Source organism: Macadamia integrifolia, unplaced genomic scaffold (assembly GCF_013358625.1).
Source record: "Macadamia integrifolia cultivar HAES 741 unplaced genomic scaffold, SCU_Mint_v3 scaffold2544, whole genome shotgun sequence".
Taxonomy (NCBI): domain Eukaryota; kingdom Viridiplantae; phylum Streptophyta; class Magnoliopsida; order Proteales; family Proteaceae; genus Macadamia; species Macadamia integrifolia.
In genome coordinates this window covers 1-12,372 of record NW_024868785.1, presented here as the reverse complement: position 1 = coordinate 12,372, position 12,372 = coordinate 1, and the positions used below count along the sequence as shown (strand labels likewise).

General features: G+C 36.2%; 1 non-coding gene across 1 annotated transcript; it reads right to left on the bottom strand.

Annotated features, from left to right (window-relative positions):
- Positions 1-5,499: 5,499 nt before the first annotated feature.
- Positions 5,500-5,606, bottom strand: LOC122066719. Its single transcript, XR_006136434.1, has one exon. It is a non-coding gene; the product is annotated as a small nucleolar RNA R71 (small nucleolar RNA).
- Positions 5,607-12,372: the final 6,766 nt, after the last annotated feature.

Below are 12,372 nucleotides of genomic sequence, written 5' to 3'. Positions count from 1 at the left end.
TGTGACTCCGGATCACTGATCCACCCAAGATAGGTATAGATTTCATTCCCAAGTTAAACACTTTTTTGGGGATGATCCTTATTTGTTTAAGATATATCAGGATCAAATTATCCGACGATGTGTTCCTGATCATGAGCAACATTCTATTATCTCTTTTAGTCATGATCATGCATGTGGTGGACACTTTGGACCTAAGAAAAATGCTGCAAATGTTCTCCAATGCGGATTTTATTGGCTTACTCTTTTTAGAGATGCTTTTTATTTTTACAAGACTTGTCCCGCCTGTCAGTCTTTTGGCTGTATCAATAAGAGGAACATGATGCCCCTCAACCCTATTTTGGTAGTTGAGATCTTTGATGTTTGGGGCATCGATTTTATGGGACCATTCCCTAATTCCTTTGGAAATATGTACATACTTTTGGCTGTTGATTATGTTTCTAAATGGATAGAGGCCATACCTTGTAAATCTAATAACCACAAAGTGGTGGTCTAGTTTCTCAAAGAGAACATTTTTTTCCGCTTTAGTGCACCACGTGCAATAAGTAGTGATAGGGGTACTCATTTTTGTAATCGGTCTTTTGAGTCCCTAATGAAAAAGTATGGGATCATCCATAAGTTATCTTCCCCTTATCACCCCCAAACTAATGGCCAAGTGGAGGTGTCTAATAGGTAGATCAAACAAATCTTGGAGAAAACTGTTAATCCCAACTGTAAAGATTGGTCCCTTCGGCTTATTGATGCCTTATGGGCCCATCGGACTACATTCAAGACCGATCTTGGTAATTCTCCCTACCATTTGGTGTATGGAAAAGGTTGTCACTCACCAGTTGAGTTGGAGCATGAGGCATTTTGAGCCATTAAGAAGCTCAACTTTGATTTGTTTGATGCAGGAATTCATCGTAGGCTCCAACTATCTGAGTTGGAGGAGCTTAGGAATGAAGCCTATGAAAGTTCTAGGATTTATAAGGAAAAGACTAAAGCTTTCCATGATAAACACATTCTGCGTAAATCTTTTGCAATTGTTGATAAGGTCTTATTGTATAACTCTCAATTACATCTTTTTCTTGGTAAACTTAGATCCCGATGGGATGGCCCATTTATTGTCCATAATGTATATCCCCATGGGGCTGTGGAGATTTTGAATCCAGGAACAAGGGTAATTTCGAAGGTTAATGGTCAGCATTTGAAGCCATTCCTCGAGTTTCCTAATACTGGTAGTGAAGAGGTCATGGATCTTCATGAACCTCTTTACACTGATGACTAACTTTTAATTAGGTATGACCCCCTTGCATTGTCTTCATTTTTAATTCTTTTCATGCATTGAGGACATTGCATGACTTAAGTGTTGGGGAGGGAAACCAGTTTCTGCTTTTTCCACTTTGTTTTATTTGTTTTTATTTTTGTTTTTTTTTTTGAGCTTGCTAAAGGATGAAGTCCTACTTTGACTTTTGGCTAATGATCATACCATTCGGCTGCTTGATGTATGAAAATAAAAGTTTTGATTAAGGTACCCATTTTGAACGTATAAAAACCCTATTGAGAAGAAAGAAACAAGCATGTGTCTTGAGATGGGATTTTCTTTTGAAAAATAAGAGACCCTTGTTGTATGGTGTTAGACCATATATAAGTCTGTGGGATCCTTGCACTTTTGATTTGGAGTTGAGACCTTCTTTTTAATTTGACATGAGTTGACAAATGCATAATTTTAAATGAAGTGTGAAATGTAGTATAAAGAAGAATAAGAATTGATTCCTTTAAAACTAGACAGGGCATTGTGCCTCAGGAAGCGTGTTGGCTTGATCGAAATTCTTAGAGAAGAAACTTCTGAAAGAACTCTAGCATCACTGTCTTTATGGGCATATGCAAAAAGCAAAGCAACATAGTAACTTAGGTGTCTAGTGTTTGCTCCACCATGTCATTCAGGTCAAAAGTAGTGGAGTAGAATAGAGTTTAAGAGAAAAAAAAGGAGAAAAAAATGTGCACATGTCATTAATGCTTAGTAATATGTTTTCGTAAAAAACACTCCAACGCCTTAGTCATTGGTTCCCTATTTCTTCACAAGTGGTTTTGCCTTAAGATAATGATGTTTTGGAAGAGACGAGGTGAGTTCCAAATTAAAAAATATGCTAGTGCCTAGAATTGATCAAGGGTAATAAAAGTTCAAGTGTGGGGGTCCCTTGTAAGAAAAATTATCTTTGCTCTGGATCGGTATGAGCCTTACCTTTAGCCAAGGCTGGGATTTATTTATTCTGAATTTTAGATGTATATTCACTACAAACACCCATGAGACACAACTCGTCCACTAGGGTAACTTAGGGGTTTAAAGGCTTGTTGCACATGCTAAGTGCAAATGTGATTCATACGAAAGTGAGTTAGGCTTTTTCTTTTATTTCTTTATTTATTTATCTTACTCGAGGACGAGCAAAAGTCAAGTATAGGGGAATTTGATGAACACAATAATGTGTGAAATCTTAGGAATATAAGTATACATTTTGCCCCACTTTGGATAGTACTACTTTTTTTTTCTTGTTTTTTTTTTAGTTTCCAAGTTTACAAGAGAAAGTGCTTAAAGTGAATCAAGAATCAGTCCAAAGGTGGGACCCACTCATTGGTACCACATCCTCTCTCCTACAAAATCCTGAAGATTATTCTCTCTCCTTGCCACCTCACAAGATCTTGAAGATGCTACGCAGAGATTCCTTTATGATTTAATCAAGAGTGCAAGATATTGGTTAATATTGCAAGGAAGGAATAGAATTTGTTAATTTTGGAAACAGATTCTCTCTTTCCTCACACAATATCTCAGAGAATGAGGATTTTTACCAAGATTTTATTTTATTTTATTTTCTTTCTTTTCTTAAAGAAGACTTGTAGAAGGAAGGAGGAAAAACAAAAGCCCCATAAAAGCCCCTTCCTCCCCCTCCTAATTATTATTCCCCTTAGTTTATTTTCTAGTTTATGCTTAGTTTTCTTCTCTCTCTCCCTCTCTCACTCTTTAGTTTTAGTTTTTCTCTATTTTTGCTTTAATCACTTTTGTAATAGCTTTTTATGTCAATTAATGCAATCACTCTTTTATTCTTATTCAACCTTTTATGTTTATGATTTATGCAATTGAGTTGTAATTTTTAAAGTTATAGTTCTTGGCTTAGGTCTAGGTGATAAGATCATAAGCCGTGGAACATCTTTTTTTTCAAGTTCAGTTTTTTTTGTTTCAAGATTTTTTTTCTCTAGTACTAGAAATTTCAGATTTGGTTTATTCCAGATCTAGTTTTTAGTATTGGTAGTATCTCAAATCACCCAAGCTTTCAAGTTCAAGGGTTGAAGTTCAAGTAAGTAGGCGCCTTTAATAGTCTTCTCTCCCCCCTCTCATTCCCTCTTCTGACTACCCTTTCTTTTTTAATTTAGGATTTTAATTTTAGTCATTACATTATTGATATCCCTTTCCCCCAAGGTTCATGGCTATTGTATGTGTTGGCTTTGCCCCTCCTAGCCATAGAACCATCAATTTATTTCTTTTATTTTAATTGTCTCCCTTTCCCTAAAGCCAAGTAAAGTAACCCTTGTAAGAGTGACTCTCTAGTCAAGTAGGGAAGCTCATATTATGATGCATCCCTTGGGCTAAGTAGAGAAACCTACTTGTGAGTCTCTCTCTAGCTTTCTCCCCTTTCTTTTTCTTTATTTTTATTTTAGCAATTTTTTTCCTTTATTTTTTTTAATTGCGTGGTTTGTTTGTTTTTACTTATTTATTTATTTAATTTTAATTGTGTGGCTTGCATCTTTAAATTCTTAGATGACGAATGGTTAGGACGTTATTTTAGATACATATGTTTAGGACGGTAGTTAGAATTAGATCACAACCATTAATAGGTTCACTTTCACATTATTAAAAGAAAAAAAAAATAAAGTGGCTGCTCTTTCTGAGTTCGACCTGTAACTACACTGATCCGCATGCTTACGGTTACATTTAAAATCTCAAACAGTAGTATCTCAAATCGATCAAGTTTTCGGTTCAAGGGTTGAAGTTTAAGTAAGTAGGCTCCTTCAGTAGGCTTTTCACCCTTCTCTCAGTCCCTCTTCTGGCTACCCTTTCTTTCTTTATTTAGGATTTTAATTTCAGTCATTATATTATTGCTTTTACTTTTCCCAAGGTTCATAGCTAGTGTATGTATTGGCTTTGGCCCTCCTAGCCATAGAACCATCATTTTATTATTTTTTAATTTAATTGCCTCCCTTTCCCTAAAGCTAAGTAGAGTAACCCTTGTAAGAGTGACTCTCTGGTCAAGTGGGGAAACTTATATTATGATGCATCCCTCGGGATAAGTAGAGAAACCTACTTGTGAGTCTCTCTCTAGCTTTATCCCCTTTCTTTTACTTTATTTTTATTTCAACATTTTTTTCCTTCATTGTTTTTTAATTGCGTGGGGTGTTTGCTTTCAGTTATTTATTTATTTAATTTTAATTAGTGGCTTGTGTATTTAAATTCTTAGATGACGAATGGTTAGGAAGTTATTTTAGATACATATGTTTAGGACGGTAGTTAGAATTAGTTCACAACCGTTAATCGATTCCCCTTCGCATTATTAAAAGAAACATAAAAATAAAATGGATGTTCTCCCTGTGTTCGACTCGTAGCTACACTAATCTGTACGCTTGCGATTACATTTTAAAATCCCAAACAAGTTTTTGGCGCCGTTGCTGGGGAGACAGTTCCATGTTATTTTTCGCTTTCTTTTAGTAAATTGGAGTGCTTTGTTTGCTTTGTTTTACTTTTCCTTTTCTTTTATTGAATTCCTAAGAAAAATAATTTACAATAATAGTTGTATCGGTGGAGGTCGTCAAGCCTCACAGTATGATAAATACAGGTTTTGCCCTATAACAGTACCTCAGGAATTGACCTAAGCTACCCTGGATCCCTGTCGGTAAGCTCGTAAAAGGCAAAAAAAAAAAAAAAATTGTTTTTCTTTCCAATTCTTTTGTGTTTGTCTTACTCTAGTTGGGGGTAGTTTTCTATTGCATGAGTGTTAATTGGGTACGTAATACTAAGAATTGGTTAGAAAGAAAAGATCCAATAAGTAGTAGCCCTATACGTTTGCTCTCTTGAAACCCTTCAATATGGGAGACCAACAGCAAAATCCTCCACCTAAATCTCTGAAAGATAGGTTCTACCCTGCTAGAGCAGCCCAACCTTCCTGCATAGTTCTACCACAAGCTCAGGGCAATAATTTTGAGCTCAAATCTCAATACATCACTATGTTGCCCCACTTTCATGGGCTAACCTCTGAGGATGCATTCCTATTTCTAAGGGAATTTGAAGAGGTATGTGTTCTAATTATGATCCAACAACTTTCTGATGATGCTGTTAAGCTTGGGTTCATCATGTTTGCATTGAAAGACCAAGCTAAGAAGTGGTTGTATGGGTTACCCACAAATTCCATAACCTCATAGAAACAGTTCACAGTTGTCTTCCTTAAGAATATTTTCCCAACTCACAAGACCAATAAGCTTAGAAGTGATATCCTTCAGTTTAGGCAAAAGCTTAGTGAGTCCTTTTCTAAACTTATGGAGAGATTCAAGGATCTACTTCAAAAATGCCCTCACCATGGCCTAGACTTATGACATTTATATCAAATAATTTATGAGGGTATTGATTAACCAACTAAACAAATGATAGAGTCTATGTGCCCCGAGGGATTCACATCCTTTACAGATGAAGGAAAGGCAAGCGAATTCTTACTTGACTTAGCTCACGAAACCCGTGAGTGGGAATCAACCCAAGAGAGTGAAAGAACCATAGGAGGGAAAGGATATTTTGTGGATGGGGTAATAGCCAAAGAAGCCCATTTGAATAGCCTAATCAAGAGGATTGAGGCTATTGTTCCTAAAAAGCCATCATCAGTCAATTTGGTTAAGATTTGTGCTTGGTGCCAGTCCCCTGGACATGTCATAGGAGAATGCCCCAACACCTCTAGGGGCACTTCTAATGATAGTGTTGATGTCTTATACCAGAATAATCCATATAATAACACCTACAATCCAGGATGGAGAAATCACCCAAATTCCTCCTGGAATCAGGACAACCAAGCAGGGTCTTCCAAGCTCCATAATCAAGGTCAACCTAGATCCCAAAGGTCTCCCTTTGCATAACAATCTTTTTCCAAAAATACTTTTCCTAGGTCAAATATAGGACCTTAGGCTAGTTTTCCTAGGGCCCCTCTCCTATCATCTTATCAGCAACCCCCTAGGTTTACCGACACTAGAGAGGCAAGTAGAATAAGTGACTTGGAAAAAAATATGGCCCTCCTTATGACAAGCCATCAAAATCTTATAAGAGAAACCACCCAAGTTATCTCAATTATGTGTGAGAGTGAAAAGGGAACTTTACCTAGTCAACCAGAGCATAACCCTAGGCATCATCAGCCTGTTAGTTCACAAGCACCAACTAATGCACCACTGAATATAGTACAAAGTTAAACCCAACAAGGTCCCTCTAACCAATGTAATGTTGTTTATGCCCTTAGGATTGGTAGAGAGTACTAACAGAGTGTTCCTAAATCTTCCCCATCTATTACTCTTGTTAACTCTCCTTCAGTTGATGACACAAGTGTGCCTCTTGTTCCAGGTATATCTGATGAACCTAAAGATTCTTCTAAAACTAAAGATGATTTGGTTGAGGAAACAAAAAATGATTCTACTGAAGACTGCTTCCATAGATAAAATTTTAGAAGTCTTCAAAAAGGTAAAAATGAACATCTCTCTTTTGGATGCCATATCTCAGATCCCCGTCTATGCAAAGGTACTGAAAGATTTATGTACTCACAAACGCATCACTAGTGTGCCTAAAAAGGTGTTCTTGGTAGGTAACATTAGTTCCATAATTACTCAGCCTATAGTATGGAAGTATAAGGATCCAGGGAGCCCTACCATAGCTTGTGTCATAGGCAACACCTACATTGAGCATGCCTTATTTGACCTTAATGCAAGTGTGAATCTTTTACCTTACCATGTGTACAAGCAACTAGGATTGGAAGAGTTGAAAGCCACTGGAACTACTCTTCAGTTGGCAAATAGGTTTGTTAAGATTCCTAAATGAATGGTTGAGGATGTCTTACTAAAGGTGGGGGAATTTATTTTCTCTGTTGATTTCATTGTGTTGATACCAAGTCCTTCTCAACCAAGGATGAGATCCCAATAATTCTAGGAAGACCGTTCTTGGCTACGAGTAATACATTAATCAATTGTCTGAATGGTTTCCTAAGGTTATCTTTAGGTAACCAAACTATTGAGTTTAACATGTTTAGGATAGGCAAGTAACCACATATAGAAGAAGAGATCAATATCTTAAGGATTTTCTGGATTTTTTTGATGATTTAATTACCAACTTTGATATTAATTTTGATTCAGAATTCCAAGAGTGTATGGATGAGTTGGATGATGATAGTAAAACTTTATTTTCTAAAGTCTTAAGTCTTCACACACCTGTGGAGCCCTTAGGACCCATTTCCAATTTCATTCCCAAATCTTCCATAGTCGAGCCCCCTAAGCTATATCTTAAGGAGTTACCATCTAATTTGAGGTATGCTTTCCTAGGGCCTGACCAGACTCTTCCTGTAATAATTTCTTCAAATTTGACTTTTGGCCAAGAAGAGGAGTTACTTAAAGTGTTAAAAGATAATAAGGAAGCCCTAGGTTAGACCATGGCTAATATCAAGGGTATAAGCCCTTCTATTGTGCAACATCATATACATATTATGGAGGATTTCAAACCATCAATGGAACTCCAAAGAAGAGCTAACCCAGTGATGATAGAAGCTATTGAGAAAGAGATCCTAAAGTGATTGGATCATAGAATAATTTATCCTATTTCTGACAGCCAATGGGTAAGCCCAGTTCAAGTAGTGTCTAAGAAGTCTGGTGTGACTGTAGTTCCCAATACCAATAATGAACTAATTTCAACCCGTGTCCAATCAGGGTGGAGAGTGTGCATAGACTATAAGAAACTTAATATGGCAAACTGGAAGGACCACTTCCCATTGCCATTCATTAAACAGATGTTAAAGAGATTAACTAGACATGAATACTATTGTTTTCTTGATGGATATTCTGGCTATAACTAGATCCCAATTGCTTTAGAGGACTAACATAAAATCACTTTTACATGCTCATATGGAACATTTGCTTACAGGCGTATGCCTTTTGAGTTCTATAATGCCCTGTTACATTCTGACGATGCATGATGAGCATCTTTTTCGACATGGTAAAAAAATTCTTAGAAGTATTTATGGATGACTTTTCAATTTATAGAAATTCCTATTTTGAATGTCTTTATCATCTTTCTCTAGTTTTGAAAATGTGCATATCTAAGAATTTGATTTTGAATTGGGAGAAATGTCATTTTATGGTTAAATCTGGTATTGTTTTAGGCCATGTAATATCCAAGGAGGGAATTAAAGTAGATAGAGTCAAAATGGATTTAATTGATAATTTATCACCTCCTCAATCTGTTAAGGACGTCCGGTCTTTTCTAGGGCATGCGGGCTTCTATAGAAATTTTATTAAGAACTTTAGTTAGTTAGCCCAACCTCTCACTTCATTACTTGCCAAAGATCAAACTTTTGAGTTTTCTAAAGAGTGCCTAGAATCCTTCAAACAACTTAAGATAGAATTGACTAATGCACCCATTGTTCAACTACTTGTTTGGACTGAACCTTTTGAACTGTTGTGTGATGCTTCGAATTTTGTTATAGGAGCAGTTTTGGGTCAAAGGATTAATAAGTTGCCTACTGTCATTTACTGTGCTAGTAGGACCTTAAATGATACACAACTCAATTATACAAACACTGAAAAAGAATTTTTAGCTGTTATGTTTGCATTAGAAAAGTTTCGATCTTACTTAGTTGGTTCATATGTGATGGTGTATACTGATCATTCTGCTCTTAGATACCTAGTTCAAAAGAAGGATGCCAAAGCCCGTCTCATTAGGTGGGTTTTACTTTTTTAAGAGTTTGATTTAGAAATTAGGGATAAGAAAGGAATTGAAAACCTAATTGCAGACCATTTATCCTGACTTTCCAATTCCTTGACTGTCGATTCCCCAGTCAATGAGAACTTTTAAGATGAATAGTTATTTGTAGTGTCCAGTGAACCATGGTTTGCTGACATTATCAACTTCTTAGTTTCAGGTGTGACTCCAGATCACTGATCCACCCAAGATAAGTATAGGTTTCATTCCCAAGTTAAGTACTTTTTCTGGGATGGTCCTTATTTGTTTAAGATATGTCTAAATTAGATTATTCGAAGATGTGTTCCTAATCATGAGCAACATTCCATTCTCTTTTTATCATGATCATGCATGTGGTCGACACTTTGGACTTAAGAAGACTGCCGCAAAGATTCTTCAATGTGGATTTTATTGACCCACTCTTTTTAGAGATGCTTTTGATTTTTACAAGGTTTGTCTCATCTGTCAGTCTTTTGGTTGTATCAATAAGAGGAACATGATGCCCATCAACCCTATTTTAGTAGTTGAGATCTTTAATGTATGGAGCATCGATTTCATGGGACCATTCCCTAATTCTTTGAAAATTTGTACATACTTTTAGCCATTGATTACGTTTCTAAATGGATAAAGGCCATACCTTATAAATCTAATGACCACAAATTGGTGGTCCAATTTCTCAAAAAGAACATTTTTTTTTCTGCTTTGGTGCACCATGTGCAATAATTAGTGATAGGGGTACTCATTTTTATAATCGGCCTTTTGAGGCCTTAATGAACAAGTATAGGATCACCCATAAGTTATCTATCCCTTATCACCCCCCAACTAGTGGCCAAGTAGAGGTGTCTAATAGGCAGATCAAATAAATCTTAGAAAGAATTGTTAATCCCAACAGTAAGGATTGGTTCCTTAGGCTCATTGATGCCTTGTGGGCCCATTGGACTGCCTTAAAGACCAATCTTGGTTAGTCTCCTTACCGTTTGGTGTATGGGAAAGCCTGTCACTTACTAGTTGAGTTAGAGCATAAGGCCTTTTGGGCCATCAAGAATCTCAACTTTGATTTGTCTGATGCAAAAATTCATCGTCGACTCCAACTATCTGAGTTGGAGGAACTTAGGAATGATACCTATGAAAGTTCTAGGATTTACAAGGAAAATACCAAAGCTTTCCATGATGAGCACATTTTGCATAAATCTTTTACAATTGGTGATAAGGTCTTATTGTAAAATTCTTGATTGTATCTTTTCCCTGGTAAGATTAGATCCCGATGGGATGGCCCATTTATTGACCATAATGTATATCCCCATGGGGCTGTAGAGATTCTGAATCTAGGAACAAGAGTAATTTCGAAGGTTAATGGTCAGCATTTGAAACCAATCCTCGAGTTTCCTAATACTGGTAGTGAAGAGGTCATGGATCTCCATGAACCTCTTTACACTGATGACTAAATTTTAATTAGGTATGACCCCCTTGCATTGTCTTCGATTTTAATTCTTTCCATGCATTAAGGACATTGCATGACTTAAGTATGGGGAAGGGAAACCAGTTTTTGCTTTTTCCACTTTGTTTTGTTTGTTTTTCATTTTGTTTTTGAGCTTGCTAAGGATGAAGTCCTACTTTGGCTTTTGGCTAATGATCATACCATTCGGTTGTTTTATATATGAAAATAAAAGTTTTGATTAAGGTACCCATTTTGAACGTATAAAAACCCTATTAAGAAGAAAGAAACAAGTATGTGTCTTGAGATGAGATTTTCTTTTGAAAAATAAGAGACCCTTGTTGTATGGTGTTAGACCATATATAAGTCTGTGGGATCCTTGCACTTTTGATTTGGAGTTGAGACCTTCTTTTTAATTTGGCATGAGTTGACAAATGCATAATTTTAAATGAAGTGTGAAATGTGGTATAAAGAAGAATAAGAATTGATTCCTTTAAAACTAGACAGGGCATTGTGCCTCAGGAAGCGTGTTGGCTTGATCGAAATTCTTAGAGAAGAAACTTCTGAAAGAACTCTAGCATCACTGTCTTTGTGGGTATATGCAGAAAAGTGAAGCTACATAGTAACTTGGGTGTCTGGTGTTTCCTCCACTATGTCATTCAGGCCAAAGTAGTGGAGTAAAATAGAGTTTATTAAGCGAAAAAATGAGAAAAAAATGTGTAAATGTCATTAATGCTTGATAACATGGTTAGTAAAAAACACTCTAACGCCTTAGTCATTAGTTCCCTGTTTCTTCACAAGTGGTTTTGCCTTAAGATAAGGATGTTTTGGAAGAGACGAGGTGAGCTCCAAATTAAGAAATATGCTAGTGCCTGGAATTGATAAAGGGTAATAAAAGTTCAGGTGTGGGGGTCCCTTGTAAGAGGAATTATCTTTGCTCCGGATCGGTATGGCTCTTACCTTTAGCCAAGGTTGGGATTTGTTTATTCTGAATTTTTGGTGTATATTTATTGTAAACGCCCATGAGACACAACTCTTCCACTAGGGGTGACCTAGGGGTTTAAAGGCTTGTTGCACATGCTAAGTGTTTGAGATTTAAAATGTAACTGCAAGCGTACGGATCAGTGTAGCTACGGGTCGAACACAGGGAGAGCAGCCACTTTATTTTTTATTTCTTTTAATAATGCGAAAGTGAACTGATTAATGGTTGTGATCTAATTCTAATTACCGTCCTAAACATATGTATCTAAAATAACGTCCTAACCATTCGTCATCTAAGAATTTAAAGACGCAAGCCACACAATTAAAATTAAATAAATAAATAACTGAAAATAAACAACCCACGCAATTAAAAAATAATAATAATAATAAATAAAGAAAAAAAATGCTGAAATAAAAATAAAGTAAAAGAAAGGGGTTAAAGCTAGAGAGAGACTCACAAGTAGGTTTCTCTACTTAGCTTTTGGGAAAGGGAGACAGTTAAAATAAAAACAATAAATTGATGATTCTATGGCTAGGAGGGGCAAAGCCAACACATACACTAGCCATGAACCTTGGGGGAGAGGGATAACAATAATGTAACGACTGAAAATAAAAATCCTAAATTAAGAAAGAAAGAGTAGTCAGAAGAGGGAATGAGAGGGGGGAGAAGAAGGCTACTGAAGGAGCCTACTTACTTGAATCAATACTTGAACTTGAAAAAAAAATTGCTCCACGGCTCGTGATCTTGTCACCTAGATCTAAGCCTAGAACTATAACTTAAAAAATTACAACTCAATTGCATAAATCATAAACATAAAAAGGCTGAATAAAAATAAAAAAGTGCTTGCATTAATTGACATAAAAAAACTATTACAAAAGTGATTAAAGCAAAAATAGAGAAGAGCTAGAACTAAAGAGAGAAAGAGAAAGAGAGAGCAACTAAAAAAAAAACTAGAAG